This window comes from Sabethes cyaneus, chromosome 2, assembly GCF_943734655.1.
Source record: "Sabethes cyaneus chromosome 2, idSabCyanKW18_F2, whole genome shotgun sequence".
Lineage (NCBI taxonomy): Eukaryota > Metazoa > Arthropoda > Insecta > Diptera > Culicidae > Sabethes > Sabethes cyaneus.
The window spans coordinates 79,513,088-79,527,294 of record NC_071354.1 but is presented as its reverse complement, the minus strand read 5'-3'; the positions used below and the strand labels follow the sequence as shown (position 1 = coordinate 79,527,294).

Genomic DNA, 14,207 nt, shown 5'->3' with positions numbered 1-14,207 from the left:
GTCTGGCAGTCCTTCGGTCTGATAGGATTGCAGTTTTAGGAAATACATTGGAGATTTCGCTCACCGCAAATATAAAATTTTATTCGAAATAAATCCTTTTTACAAGGCGCAGGAAAATGGGCTCATTGCCAGAAATCTAAGCTTTCTTTGTTTATCTGGTCAGGCATCTACAATTCTGGAAGATCCGGACAAATCTGGACGGTTGGCAAAACTATAGGTTCGATGGTTACGTAATATCGGTGAACCATGGGGGCCTAGGAGAATGAAAGTATGATTATTGGAGAATGATTGTTTCCCGTTAAAACCTGATTCACCCCGCAGATCTCCTAGCTTGGTAAAATGAGACGGACAAGTTACACTTTGTACACCTCCCTGTAACAATCCATTCGTAGCATTCATTCTACGAAACTACCCATCGTAGCGTTCTGATCACTTTTTGGGAGAGCCGTTCTCGTCCGTGATTTTCCATAACTCTTTACCGTCGATGGTATCATATGCAGCTTTGAAATCGATACAGAGATGGTGTGCAGGGGCTCTGTATTCATGGCATTCTTGGACGATCTGTGGCAGCTCAAAAATTTGATCGGTCGCTGATCGTCCTTTAACGAAGCCAGACCGATAGCTACTAACAAATCGGTTCGCAGTTGGTGATTTCCGTGATTTTCCGTTGCTCTTTGCGTCGATGGTATCATATGCAGCTTTGAAATCGATAAAGAGATGGCGTATTTGTATTCACGACACTATTGGAAAATCTGCTGTGGCTTAAAAATTTGGTGCGTTCCTGGTCGTCCTTTAACGAAGCTGGCCTGATAACATCCTACAAATCTGTTCACAATAGGTGACCCCAGCCGATGGTTTTAAAGAGCAGTTTGTTGGCGCTATTGAGAACAGTGATTACACGACAATTCTCACAAGCCAGCTTGCCGCCTTTCTTGTAGATCGGGAAGGTAGCCCATATCCATTCTCCGTTTGTTATTCCATATTCATACACGTGGGGCTGGCACCTCTTGCAAAAAGCCTTCATGGAATGCGTTGAGTTTCTGGTAAAACTTTCGTGCTTCTTGTTTCCTGTGTTGTGCTCGAGCTACAATTGCCGAGAACGATGCAGCTGTTCTGATTTTCCATATTTCGCCAGGTAGCTCTTTTTCGTCAGGAAGTTTTGGGTTTGCTGCATCTCTTCATCGTCTTCCTATGTTCCTCTCATCAATCACCCTTCTACATTCATCGTTGTACTACGGTGTCACTGATTCCATTCCACGTGTCTACCTTCAGACACTCTTGGTGTCCGTACCGAATGCTGTGGTCAACCGAGGGTTTTGGTTGCATCCCAAATATCACCTAGAAGTGGTCCTAGTCAATGTGAGCGCTTAAATACGATCTGACGTCAATAGTGTCTGAAAAGTGCAAAAGCAAAGCCTAGGCTTATAAAAACATTAAGTCTTGACCCTATCGACCGACTTCGCAGCCGGTTATTGGAGTACAGGACAATTACAGATTCGAACATACGACAACAGGCTTGTTAACCCACCGTCGTGCCTCGAAGCTAACTGGGATGTTGAAAAGTGCCGGCAATCAATCAAAACGTGGTGGATCTGTATTTCCGTCCAATTTGGTGACCTCCAAGTGTAATGGTATATGAGTTTATGCTACATTAAAGTACTACGTAAGCTCATATTCTTGGAGGCGGCAAAACAGGTAATTCTTAGGTCGGCGGATATACTCTAGGCTCTCCAATCACCGGTTTGAATCCCTCCTCCTTGCCGATCAAAGCCGCCCCAATGACGATCTTGACGTCCTGTTTTGGAAAGCGGTCGTATTCATGCGTAGAATTCCTCTTTGTCATCAGCGGAACTTTCTAGGCCAGGGCTGGATTCCATTCCACATGATGATTCGTATGTTGAAGAGCATGGGCTCGATTTTCTATCGGCACATTCGATGAGCGATAGACCACCATCCAATCATCTATTTCGGCATCCGCATCCGCGTTTCCGCCCAATAACCAATTTCGTTCTTTTGTAACGGAGCCGTATGTGTTCGAAGCGCACACCGAGCGAGTTAGAACACGGCAGCTGATCATGTTATTTATTGTGGCTTTTTCATGTTATCTCTCTGTGCGCACTTAACTATCTTCATACAACTCAATGAGGTTTAAAAAGGTGTGGCAGATGAAGACATTTGATGGTATTAGCGAAAAATCAGAAAACGACGTCAAACTACAAAAACAAACCGCGTCGGACAATGGGGTTTGTTTTTGAAGTTTGACATCACGCTTCATCGTGATTGGTCGATTTACGATTCCACCCACACCATGATGAAATTTCTTCATTGCACTAACACCATTTAACCAAAATTGCCACACCTGTATATATCACATTGCATATAACTGTCATGATCCGTTCGACGTATGCGTAATATGAATGTGGTCGTTGCCAGTAGCATAGAGCCGTGCTGTTTTAAGCAGTAGTCTCCTTTCAGCTCGATCTAGAGCAGTCGTCTCAGAAGTCGCAATCACTTTCGACCTGGTCGAGTCTTGCACGTGGAGCTATGAATGTATGCGACAGAAATTGACGAAAAACGTGCAAAATCGTACAAGTTCGCAGGCACCGTGCTTATCGGTGCCGAGCCAAAGGCATAACACCCTGTTCGGGTGTTTTGTTTCTCCGGCCAGTGTCGAACCCCAGAGCTAACTGGGCCGGCAATGGTAAACCCAAATCACACAAGTACGCATCAAAATTAATATTAAGCCGCAATAGATCTACAGTACTGGTCGTAGTGATGTGTCCTCACAAGGGAAAAACAAGTCTACTCCAGTGTTCCCGTGGAAACGGAAAGATCGGCAGTTACGGGTTTCCAATCCAAAGTCCGTTTTCGTAGTAATGGTCTATTCCGATTGTTCCGGTCCAAATTTCCTTCTATCTCGTTCTTTACGTCTTGAATTTTTGTGATAGTGGCTTGTAGAACCTACGGCAATAACCTCCTGTTTCGCAGGAGGACCATCATTGTGCACAGCACTGTTTAAAGTCCAATATTGCCTGGTAGATGATAATCAGCCGTTACTAACATTTGAATTCCATGCTGTTCAGGCCCTTTCTAACATGGCAAATGTATGCTCAGAAGCTCAAAAGAGCCCACTTTCCCTGTTGTTGACATACAACTAGGTTCACAACGGAGTTGGTTACCCGATTTTTTCGTCCCAGCTGGTGGAGGTATGATTAGGAAGTTGCTGGATGAGAAGATGAAAACCACGGTGGATCTATTTTATGCCACATGTGGTATGCATTTTAAGCAGCATTACAAACCTTCCAGATTTATCAGGATTTTTTAAACTTTTTGATGTTTAGTTAGCCAAACACGAACTTGGCTCAAAATCTTTCAAATTTTTGGCAATGTGCCAAATTTTATCAGATATGCGTTCCTACGGTTTGCGAAAAGGTCATCAAGCCTCTATTCAAGTAAACTTTTACATCTACTGTCAGAAAAATTTTGAATACCAAATGACTGCCAGACATTTTAATTCTTGTTTACCAAATTTTCGAAAATCTGTTGGTAACCCTAATTCCCTAAGCTAAATCGGAGAAGTGGATTCCGACTGATCCACTAATTCACAACGGAATGATCAGATATTCCATAAAATTCCATTTATTTAGTGAGATCTTTATTATTGTAAACAAAAGTAGATAGAGAGTATGAATTTATCTCTACCTAACTGCTTCACTTCAGTACCTACAGGGAGCAATAAAAATGACGTCAGGTGTTTATTTTGAGATTATTTTTTTACCGGCAGGAGTAGTTTACCTTGTCTTGCACTTGCATATCGTGGGAACGCCTCAGGAGGTTGTTATTGGCAGTTCGGTGCATGTTCAAATGTATGACGCAATGCGCTTTAAGTGACATTGGAATCGCACTAGTAGCTCTATCCGGTGGTTATAAGGTCCATTCAAATTGAAGCCCATGTTTCGAAAGTCCAAAGAAGTACCAGGATGGATGTTGTTCCGCTTAATTAAAATTTTAAATTTTTAATGTATCTTTTATGCTACTCTTCGACTTTAAAAATTTAATTTATGATCTTAAAGAGATATTACACTAACGAATTGAGGTTACATCTATTTCTGTACATACTGTTTTAAATTTTTTGAACCCGTCGTACTTAGTGGTGTCATCCACTTCCGCCAACGTTCTAACTAGCATCGTCGCCGTCGTCCAACGGAACCGATTGACCAAAATGTGAAAATGTGCTTCTATGGCTGTCAGTAGTGGAAAGTAAAAATAAAACAACGACATGACAAAAAAAATGAACACACCGTCACGTTGATGCGATGGCGATGGTACGAAAACGATTGGACGATTGGGCGATGAACGACGACGGAAGGAAGTGAACTCACCTTGTCCCATATTCCGCAGTATTTGCTGCTGCAGCTCTTTCTTTGTTTGCTGCTCCTGCTCCGGTCGGTGGTGCTGTCATATCGTGTCTGATTCATCATCGTCTGCAGGCAGGGAGAAGTTTCCCCACTGTGCAGTCGGTGGTGCTATGTGTGTATTACATTGCACCTAAAAGATAAGCTTCTTCGAAAGAAAATTTTTCAATTTATTTTTGGGGCACCAAATGGAAAAAATTTTATATTTTCTTTATCGAAAACGTGATCAATTTAGATTGGTCAATGTATTACAGGCTTGGCATGAATTTTAATGCTTGTATACGTTGCATTTAAACGTCAAAATTATCCTGATATGAATGAATTGCAGTGTTATAAAAATCTGGGAATCTGGGCTCTTGGACATCCAAGACACAATTTTTTTTAAATTCTAGTCATTCCTTGAGCCATTCCTTGAACTTGAAACGTTTCTTTTGATCAGTTCAAAACATGGAACATGCATATTTTGCTGCGAGCAAGACCTAGATTTATTTCGGTAGGATAGCATTAGTGAAGTCATCCGACGATTACAAGAATCAGCCAAACCGTGATCTCATCCCATTTGTTTTTGCACACTCCGTGCACTGCGAAGTTGTGCATTGACCTTAAGTTGCCGCGCGGATGAATGCTGCAGAAAACTGGCTGTCAAACCATCAATCGCCGACTTTGGTTGCTGTTGCTGCACCGTTTATAGTCGATCGTTGTCGTCCTGGTTTATGACGCCAATCTGTTGCTTGCTTGAGGATTCAAGAACTCACCTCTTCTTTGTACTAAATCATCCTAGCGTTGAGAAATTAAAATGCAATTTGAAGAGTTGCTGATGCAGTCGTGTATAGAATGCGAATCGTTACGCTTTAGCTTGGTTCGCTAAAAGGGGGGGAGAGCGACAAACTGCGCGCAGCTCGTCGCTAGGAAAAAAAGCACTGAAATACCATGAGGTGGCTAATTTTCGAGCCCGCTCGTAGTAAACTCGGCTTGGTTCGGTACCTCCGGGTAAGGCATAACATAACTCCGGCCTGGTAACTAAAGTGTGCGCAATTTTGCTGTTGCTGTGACTGCAATTAAATTGCTTGCGCAAGAGAAAAAATGCAGCACAGCCGGATTTTAGCATTTGTGGCTCCCGGCTGCGCTGGAACGGGTGTTGAGGAAACTTGTTAAAGCATTATTGCAGGGATTGCAGGGGTAGTAAATTTTTCGAACTCTAAGCTTGATTGGGACGTAGTTCGACTGAGTATTCCGAACTCTTCATTGAACCTATTTCTAATGAGCATTCCTTTTCTATTTACAGGTAAGGATTCAATATACGCTTAGCTGACGGACAAAACCATAAAACTCCAAGGAGGTAAATTAAAATTCGAAAACAACCAGCATTTCCGTGTCATCTCATCACACACACACACACGCACAACGTACGAACATCGTGTAATTAACTCATTCCGGTCAGTACAAATGCGAACCAGCGTAAAAAGTGCATAACCTCTAATCTTCAGTTTACCTCACAATGATGTTAATGAGCTGTGTACCAATGGCCACGGGTACACTGAGGGGGGAAGCGGAGCTGGGGGGAAGGTATGCAGCAAAACGATCACCCCGCCGTTTAGTTCGTCATGGGTACTTTGCCGGCCGATCCCCCTATGGTCGGAGGTAATTTGCCGATGCTGCTGAACCGATAAGCGGCTGCGCTTCAGTACGAACGAGAGTTGCGCGGAAAGCTTCACATTTGCTTCTGTTGCGCTCAAGCTTTGTGACCTCTAATGAAAAAATCACACTTAATGCAAGCGCACGATACACTTCGGCCAAGGTAAATGTCCCGATTTTAAACCTTTGCGTAAAAGTATGGCCACTTTTGAACAAGGATTCGACGAAAGGTCCAAAGCTCGACACTTGCTACAACCGGCAAAAAGGTGTGTGGTCGTGTTGCCCCCTGTCATGGTAGCGCATATGCACATGCACAAACTTTTCGTGCGGAACCAAACCTGTCTTCCCACATTAGTTACAGCAGCAGCAGCAGCTTCTACTTCCATATGAAGCTGGGAGCTGGTAGTACTGTGACCTCGAAAAATGCCAACAATCTAGCAACAGTGTTCGGTACACCGTAACTATCAGTAGAGCAAGATATGAGCAATCCGGAGGCATGTGACGAACCGAGGGACCGAGTGCTTTAAATGATCATTTATCGTTCCGCTCACTGGCAAACCCCGTTTGCCAGGTATTGAAGAATTGGTCGTCAAGTCGGAAGTGTGCATATTATATATTTTATGGTTTGCATTTATTGAAGCAGGTGTTGTTTTCTAGTTGCAGCCGTTTGTGTTGTTAGGGTTACAATTGTTGCTATTTGCTGCGACTATTTTGAAGGATTGTTTATAATATTTTTCAAGCCATATTTAACAATCAATTAAAAACGTTACTGGTACTATTCCTTGAACCCTTGTTGAACGCCAGATTCTGGAATACTCTACAATGTATACAAAAGTCAGTCTGCTGAAACCATCATTTGTGTTCGAATATTCAAAAGCTGCTTGAAAACTGTTATGATTGTTTCTTTTTCTAATTTATCAGTCGTGACATCGATGGCAATCATAAATTACAAACATCAAATCTTAAAGGTTACAAGCTCATTTAGACTAATCGACTTATTAACTATGATTGTGATTGAAGCCGGACAGACAAATCGTGCTTATGTAATCTAGCCATTAGAGCCAGGAGTATTGCCGCATTACACCCCTCTCCCCCTTAATCATCACTGGATTTAAACGACCTTTATGTAGTGTTCATTTTCCTCTCGATATTGGACTCTAACGAATTGGTCATTTTACCCTACCACGACCGTAAATTTTGAAACCGTTGCATTTATGTACGCTATCATCATGCAAGTATTACGTCCCAATTATCTTTAAAACAATTAAACTTTCTGCAACTTTGAAAACCTGACTACAGTAACCTGAGAAGCCCAACGATACTTCCGTACATGCCGTGATTCGTCCACCTTGCAGGAAGTTGATTTCTAAAAGCTCTTGGTAATGATGAGAACTCTGCTTTGCTCTGAAATAGGCTGCTAGAATGACAATTTGCTATCTCTAGTAGCACGTCAAGATCTTTGATACAGTTAGTTCTTCCAATGATAGTCTCCAAGAGCTTGTAGTCGAAAAAGATAGGTAGGTAGGTACTTTTTTCTTGAAAAAGTGATAACGTCACATTTGTTCGCATTAACTTTCATACGGTTTGTGCAACACCAACCTGCGAAACTGTCAAACTGTTGCTTAAGCACACGGGCATCGGCGATAGAGCTGATTTGATAAAAAAAATTTAAATCATCAGTGAAGGACAAACGGGGAATTTTCCATTTAAAATTCACATAACTGACGTATAAAAGAAATATTAACAGTCCTAGGTGATTGCTTTGAGGAAACTGCCAGCGGACTACCACTGAGATACGAACGTAGCATCTGTTGTGTAAGAATTAAACGACAAAAGATTAGTTACAGTAGAGCACTTCAGCATAAACCTATGCTGGTCCTCAAAAATGTATCGTTGGCAAAATCCAAGAATGCGATCCAGTACAGCAAGCTTAAAAAGTTCAGCAACTGAGCTCTTGGCGGATATTTCACGAAATTTTCGATGAGTATTTCATCTCCTTTTTTATAAACATAACATTTTTGTAAACAAACAAAAACGAAGATTTCCAAAATGTAGGAAACTTACTTCCAGTCAAAGACATATTAATACGATTTTAACAACATTGTTTTCCGTAAAGTCGTCAATCATAATGATGTTTAAAAAAATCTTTACCTAAAATTAAAAAAGAAGAAAACTTATCAAATTTAATTCTACGATAAGTTTTCTTCTTTTTTAATTTTAGGTTTCGTATTCTACTAAGACGCACCAAAAACTTCAGCAAGATCTTTACCGAAGGCACCATACAAATTTGATTTTCAAAATCAATTTACTCTTTTCGACAAATCTGTATTGTAGTTGGTATAATTTCTACGATCTTTTCCTGGTTCGTAGGAAAATAGTTTCCAGCGGGCATTGTGGCCAACGGTCCAACCCTCCGCAGCCTGCCACATTGTACAGTAGTACATATTTGAACACTTGATACAGTTCGTGCATCATTTTTTTTCTTTTTTCCCTGTTGGGTACATTTTCCACTGCGACCAGTAATTTGATCTATTGTTGCGGATCATACATCATACGTCTGTGTGCTATATCGAACCCCCCAAGCACTAGTTGATCAGCGTCCACGATCCATGTCCGTAAAGGGCTACCGAAGATTTAGTGTACTGTAGACCGGCAATTTTATGCGAATTTGCAAACTACAGCACTTCAGTTGGCTACGTAATCCGTAGACAGCTTCACGGCTTAAATCGTTGTCTTGTGTCACGAGCATGCTAAGGCACATGAATTCCTCCACTACTTCAGATCATGTACCATCTAGCTCCACCTTGACAAGCAAAGCGAAGCCATGGGTACAAATGTCCTTAAGAATTTGATCCTTCTTCACAAACAGACTTCGCACTGCTTTGCTTCAACTAAATGAATTTGTAGTGTGCTACTTGGGACGACAGCTTTACTAGATTCGTCGAAAACCAAGTTCTAACATTATCTGCCTCAGCTAATTTCGTTTGACTGCATCGTACGCCGCCTTAGAGTCCACAAACGGATTATTAGTCTGCAAGTTGTGCTCCCGGCAGTTCTCTAGCAACTAACACAGGGTAAGCATCTGATCCGTCGACCCTCACCCAGAACACACTATTGGCATCAAGCCACTCCACGGACATTCACTGGCAATGAACCGGCACATTGCTTCGTTTAGTCGCTCGCTCCCCGCTTCTATAAGTTCAGCCGGAATACCGTCCTTCCCAGTAATCTTGTCGTTTTTCAGCTCACTAATTGCTTTCTTAACTTCTTCCTGTGTTGATGGCTCCACAGCTTAGCCATCGCTCACAATTCTTATCCTGTCCTTCCCTGTATACCTCTTGATTCAACAGCGTGTGGAAGTGCTCCTTCACCTGGCTGCTACCGTCGTTTTGTAGGTAAGCAGGTTACCAGCATTATCATTGTACATCATTGTACACAGGCATGGAAAATTCTTATTCCTAACCGTTTTGTAGAAACTCCGTATGTTGTTGCTGGTGAATTGCTCCTCTATTCGTGCTGCTCATACTTGCTTTTTTTTTACAATGAGTTGGATCTTTTTTCCGCAGTTATAGGTAATCTCTTTACACCTCTGTTCTGACGTGTAGCCGCAGTGGGCATACGACTTCTGACCAGGTTCTTCTAATCTGTCACTCTCTGACATTCGGCATCAAACCAGTTACGCTGTTCTTCGCGCGTCGTGCCTAGCCTACTACCCATCTCGCAGTTGCTTCAATAGCACCTTCCTTCCTGCTGTTCTGTGATTCATTAATTATGCTTTCTGGCGTATTTCGCTGCCGCGTAATCTGCCGTTAACCGCTGGATGTTGAAAAATAGCCTCCAGGATGCAGCATTTCAAATGCAGTCACTCGCTCCGAAACAGGCGCTGTTTGAGCCGCCCCTCATGTAGGGTACAATTTCAGGTATGATCATCGATCTTCATCTTTTGGTTTAGATCTTCGAGAAGGCGCTAGGTAGGGGCTTGAGAGAGCCAGAGCTTTATTTGACGCTCCTTCCAGGTTACTCTCCTCATTTCGTACTTGAATTTCAAATATTCGCATCTTAATGGCCGTGTAGAGCGCATCCGCGTAAGATCCAAAAATCACGTAAATTCACAAATTTGCGTAAAATACCCGTGAGAATTTGTGAAATTCTTAAAAATTTGTAATTTTGGGAAGTGGCGACATATAACCGAGTCAATTCAAAAATTCGCGTAAAAAGAAACAACATTGCAAACCACTCAAAAAACGACTTCAGTGACTTGAAAGCAAGTCAATTTCATTTAGATTTATTCACGTGAAAATATCTAGAAAACAACCCTGTAAATGGAATTTAAGCAATTTATTGGTATTTTACTGGACTGAAATCTTTACGTAGGACTACGTCTGGCATTATTGTGGAGTGCATAAAAATAAAAAGGATACACTAAAATTAAAGGTTTGTGTGACTCTCAAACGATCGTGTTTGTACACAATGTCTTGCACAACCCTAAATTCCATCACAATATTTGTTTCTCCACTAGGGTCAATCCTCAGAACACCAGACATGTGAATGAACTTTTGTGAAATAGGGCATGCACGAACATAGGCCTGTCGCGCATTCTAAATTATGGTCCATTAAAGTATAACTCGCTCCCCAATGAACTGAAAGGAATAACACATAACATTCTCTTTAAAAACAGACTGAAACGTCACTTAATCAAGAACGTGAATGAATATACATATTATATAGATCTGTTGACCATTTTGCAAATGTAGGTTTTTCTGGCTATTGCTGGTTTTTCCTGCATTCTTAATTGTAATTTGCGTTATCAATGTTTAAATTATTTTCATGCTTTTAAATTATTTTTCCGTTTTGTACGTGAAACCCTTCAAAGGAACTAAGTTCCACTGGGTTCTCACTTCGTTGTTATTTGTTATTAATTAAATCTCCGCGTTTTTCTTTTAATATTTTGTTTTGTAAGTGTCCTCTACCAGGGGGCTCTTTCTGAGCTCTCTGGTGTGGGAGTCAGTGGAGGGTTAATAAAAAAAAAACAAAAAAAAGGTTTCACATGATTATAAGGTAACCAACCTATTTTGGACGTCATCTGCAGTTGTACATAATTTGGACGCTACCATTTCTACAGATGGGGTCCAAAATAGGTTGATTACCCAAGCTGCCTTGTTTCTGAATGGATTTTTGTCATCACGAATAACATGATTTATCGATTTTACTGTACCCAAAGAATTGAACTCATTCAAAGAAGATGTATTCATAAGGGCCTTAGCCTCCCAGATCCCAAACCCAGAAAATCTTTCGTTATTTCGGGAGTGCTGTTAGAGGTAGTGCTAAATAAAATACGAAAATCTCCTGCCTAAAAGGTTTCCCGAGCTGATCGGGAATCGAAGCCGGTAATACTACCGTGAGTGACTGATACTGCTAACCATAGAGCTACGTAAATCGCGTGAAGTACCCAAATATTTGGGCTAAACCGTTCTGTTTTTTTTTTTTTTTGAAAATTATCATCTGAGCGTTACTTAAATTAGCGGATCTTCATTAACGCTGAAACTTACTTATACTGTACAAACTTATTTAATTAACAGTACTTTTATTTGGACTACAAACAACTATTAATTTCCACGAAAGACACTGAAAAACAAATTGCCGCAAAATTAACTGTTTTTACGTAACATTAATTAATAAGCACAAAGCTCATTCGGTTGTGAACCCACGATCTCTTAACATTTCAAGCATAAAAATCAATCGACTATGACTTATGTTTCCTGCCGTAAGCCGGAAGTGACCCACATTTGCCTTGAAAGTAATTTTCAAAATAAAAAAACTAAAACATAGGCACCATCGCCATGTGTCCCCTCGTTCGTCGTGGCTAACCCTTTTCCCCGTCTGATTTGATTACCGTGACCACAAGCGCAGCACACGAGTTCTAAACTAAACGAATATGTCCACGAATTCTCTGATGCAGTTGTGGACTGACTCGTGCACACGAGGCAGGATACGAGCGACGCGCCGCGTCGTAAGTGCATCGAACCCACTGCTCGCGGGCAGCTTACTGGCAACTGGCACAGCAGAGCACTCTGGTACTTGAACTTGTGTGTATGTGTTCTCTCGCGTATTGCCTCCACAAATCTCGGCATGGCACGGCACGGAAACCACACGAGAAGTCTCGACTCGACCCTACTAAGCGCACCGGACGATAGCAAAAGTTGGACGGTGGACGGACGGACGGACCCCCGTTCTTCTTGGACGTTCTCTCACGGAGCTTTATTATCGTCGATAGAAACCGAAAACTAAACCACGTTGGTTGCGCAGAGATCGTGGTAGTGCTGGCTTAAGTTACTGTCTGTTACTACCACCACATCCATGCGGTGCTGGTGTAATTACATAAATGCGTCAATTACAATCTTCCGGCTGACTTTCGAAGTGTGGGTGTATGGGAATTTTTAAGGTGCACTTGAGTAATTCACTTACTTCAGTTTTTACTTTTGGATAAAATTAAAAATTACTGCCAGGGCTGTAAGACGTATTATTTTTTTTTGATCACTTCAATTATTCGCTCTTTAGTTACGATCTGTTGCGATGACTGTCATTATCGCTACTACCTGCGGTGTCTTACGCTGAAACAGCTTCGAGCGTAAAACCCGCTAATGGCAGTGTGCGAATCTAATGTAGTAAACGATAGTAGTACGGCATTTACTAGGTGCTACTAGATTCAATGATCTCCTATGGTCGGACCTCACTCAACAACTCGTGCTGTTTCTTTCGCACGCACATCACTCTGTGGGGTGTCCCAATACGGTTGTATACTAACACGGGGTGATCGTCGCGATCCGGCCGCAGTGAGTTGGCCGTGATGACGATGATGCTGACAATGATGATGACGCTGATGATGATGTGTGTTTACGCGAGTGCATACCAAAATAAATAAACAACTGTATTACCGTTGTCTGCATTGCATTGGTCTTCTCCGGCTGACAAATGGGAAAAAATGGAGACAAGTAAATATAGAGAAAAAACTACAAGGTATACAGCCCTAAGGGTTATACGAAATGGTGACGTAGGACTGTGTCATATAATACTCATTATAAATGCCGTTGCTTTCGCCACCAATAGCCGTCGATGGTAAATACTGACCGTCCGTCAGTGCGATTGTGCGATGAATGAGCAGACGGCGAACCAAGAGTACCATTTTATAGTCACTGGCACTGCCGCTGCTGCTTGTAAGCTAGTGTAGGTGGTGGGGGAAACCAGATCAATTGCTGCTGCTGCTCGAATGATTATCCGACGCTGAATGAGCAAGCATTTTCCATGGAACGTTGGAACGTTAACCATTTAGAAAAGTGTAGAAACATCTTTTCATTCTTCAATTACTATAGTTCTTATAAGAACTGTTTAAGACCACAACGGCCTACTGCTGAATTTGCTGCCCGTCAGTCGATCCGTTTCCATTTGCTGTTGGTTTGCGAAAATAACCGCCAAAATGCCATTGGGTGCCTCGAATTGTCATCGAAAATGACATTAGATGCCGCAAAGGTCCTTGGATTTGCCTCCAATAGCCGCCAAAATGCCAAAATGCCAAAATGCTATCGTTGTTACCTCCCGATTGCTATCGTTGTTGGCTCCGATCGCTGGTGTTTGCCGCCAAATGCCGTTGCTTTCGCCACCAATAGCCGTCGATGGTAAATACTGACCGTCCGTCAGTGCGATTGTGCGATGAATGAGCAGACGGCGAACCAAGATTACCATTTTATAGTCACTGGCACTGCCGCTGCTGCTTGTAAGCTAGTGTAGGTGGTGGAGGAAACCATATCGGCTGCTGCTGCTTAAATGATTGTCCGACACTGATTGAGCAAGCTATCGAACAATTTCGCATGTCTGCGATGGGAATAATGCAAAATGTAATGTTAAGTGCATCGTGTGGGATTCACGTTGGCCATTGCCCTCTGATTCCGCTTGTCTTTGGGACCGGTGTTGCCGTCAATAGCCATCGATGTTGCCGATTGGATTGGAAAAGGGGTGTGGTTTACAAAGTGGTCTCAAGGTTATCATTTGGATCCAAATCCTTTGGTGTATCTAATTGTCGTCCGTGCCTGTGAAGCTAGGCGATAACAAGGGAAATGTATGGAAAAATTCGACCTTGAATCTTTACACACATTTTCACTA

The 14,207-nt window shown here is 42.1% G+C and overlaps 1 protein-coding gene across 5 annotated transcripts in view; it reads left to right on the top strand.

Moving 5' to 3' along the window:
* The window catches only part of LOC128738603 (zinc finger protein jing homolog), a 151,500-nt gene that overhangs the window by 79,599 nt on the left and 57,694 nt on the right, over nt 1–14,207 (top strand). For 3 of the 5 annotated variants that reach the window (XM_053833865.1, XM_053833864.1, XM_053833866.1), the window contains one exon: nt 5,701–5,754. The exons of the other annotated variants lie outside the window; for them this stretch is intronic. The gene's annotated coding sequence lies outside the window, so the exon portion shown is untranslated. The remainder of the gene's footprint in view (nt 1–5,700; nt 5,755–14,207) is intronic. 5 annotated transcript variants of the gene reach the window in all.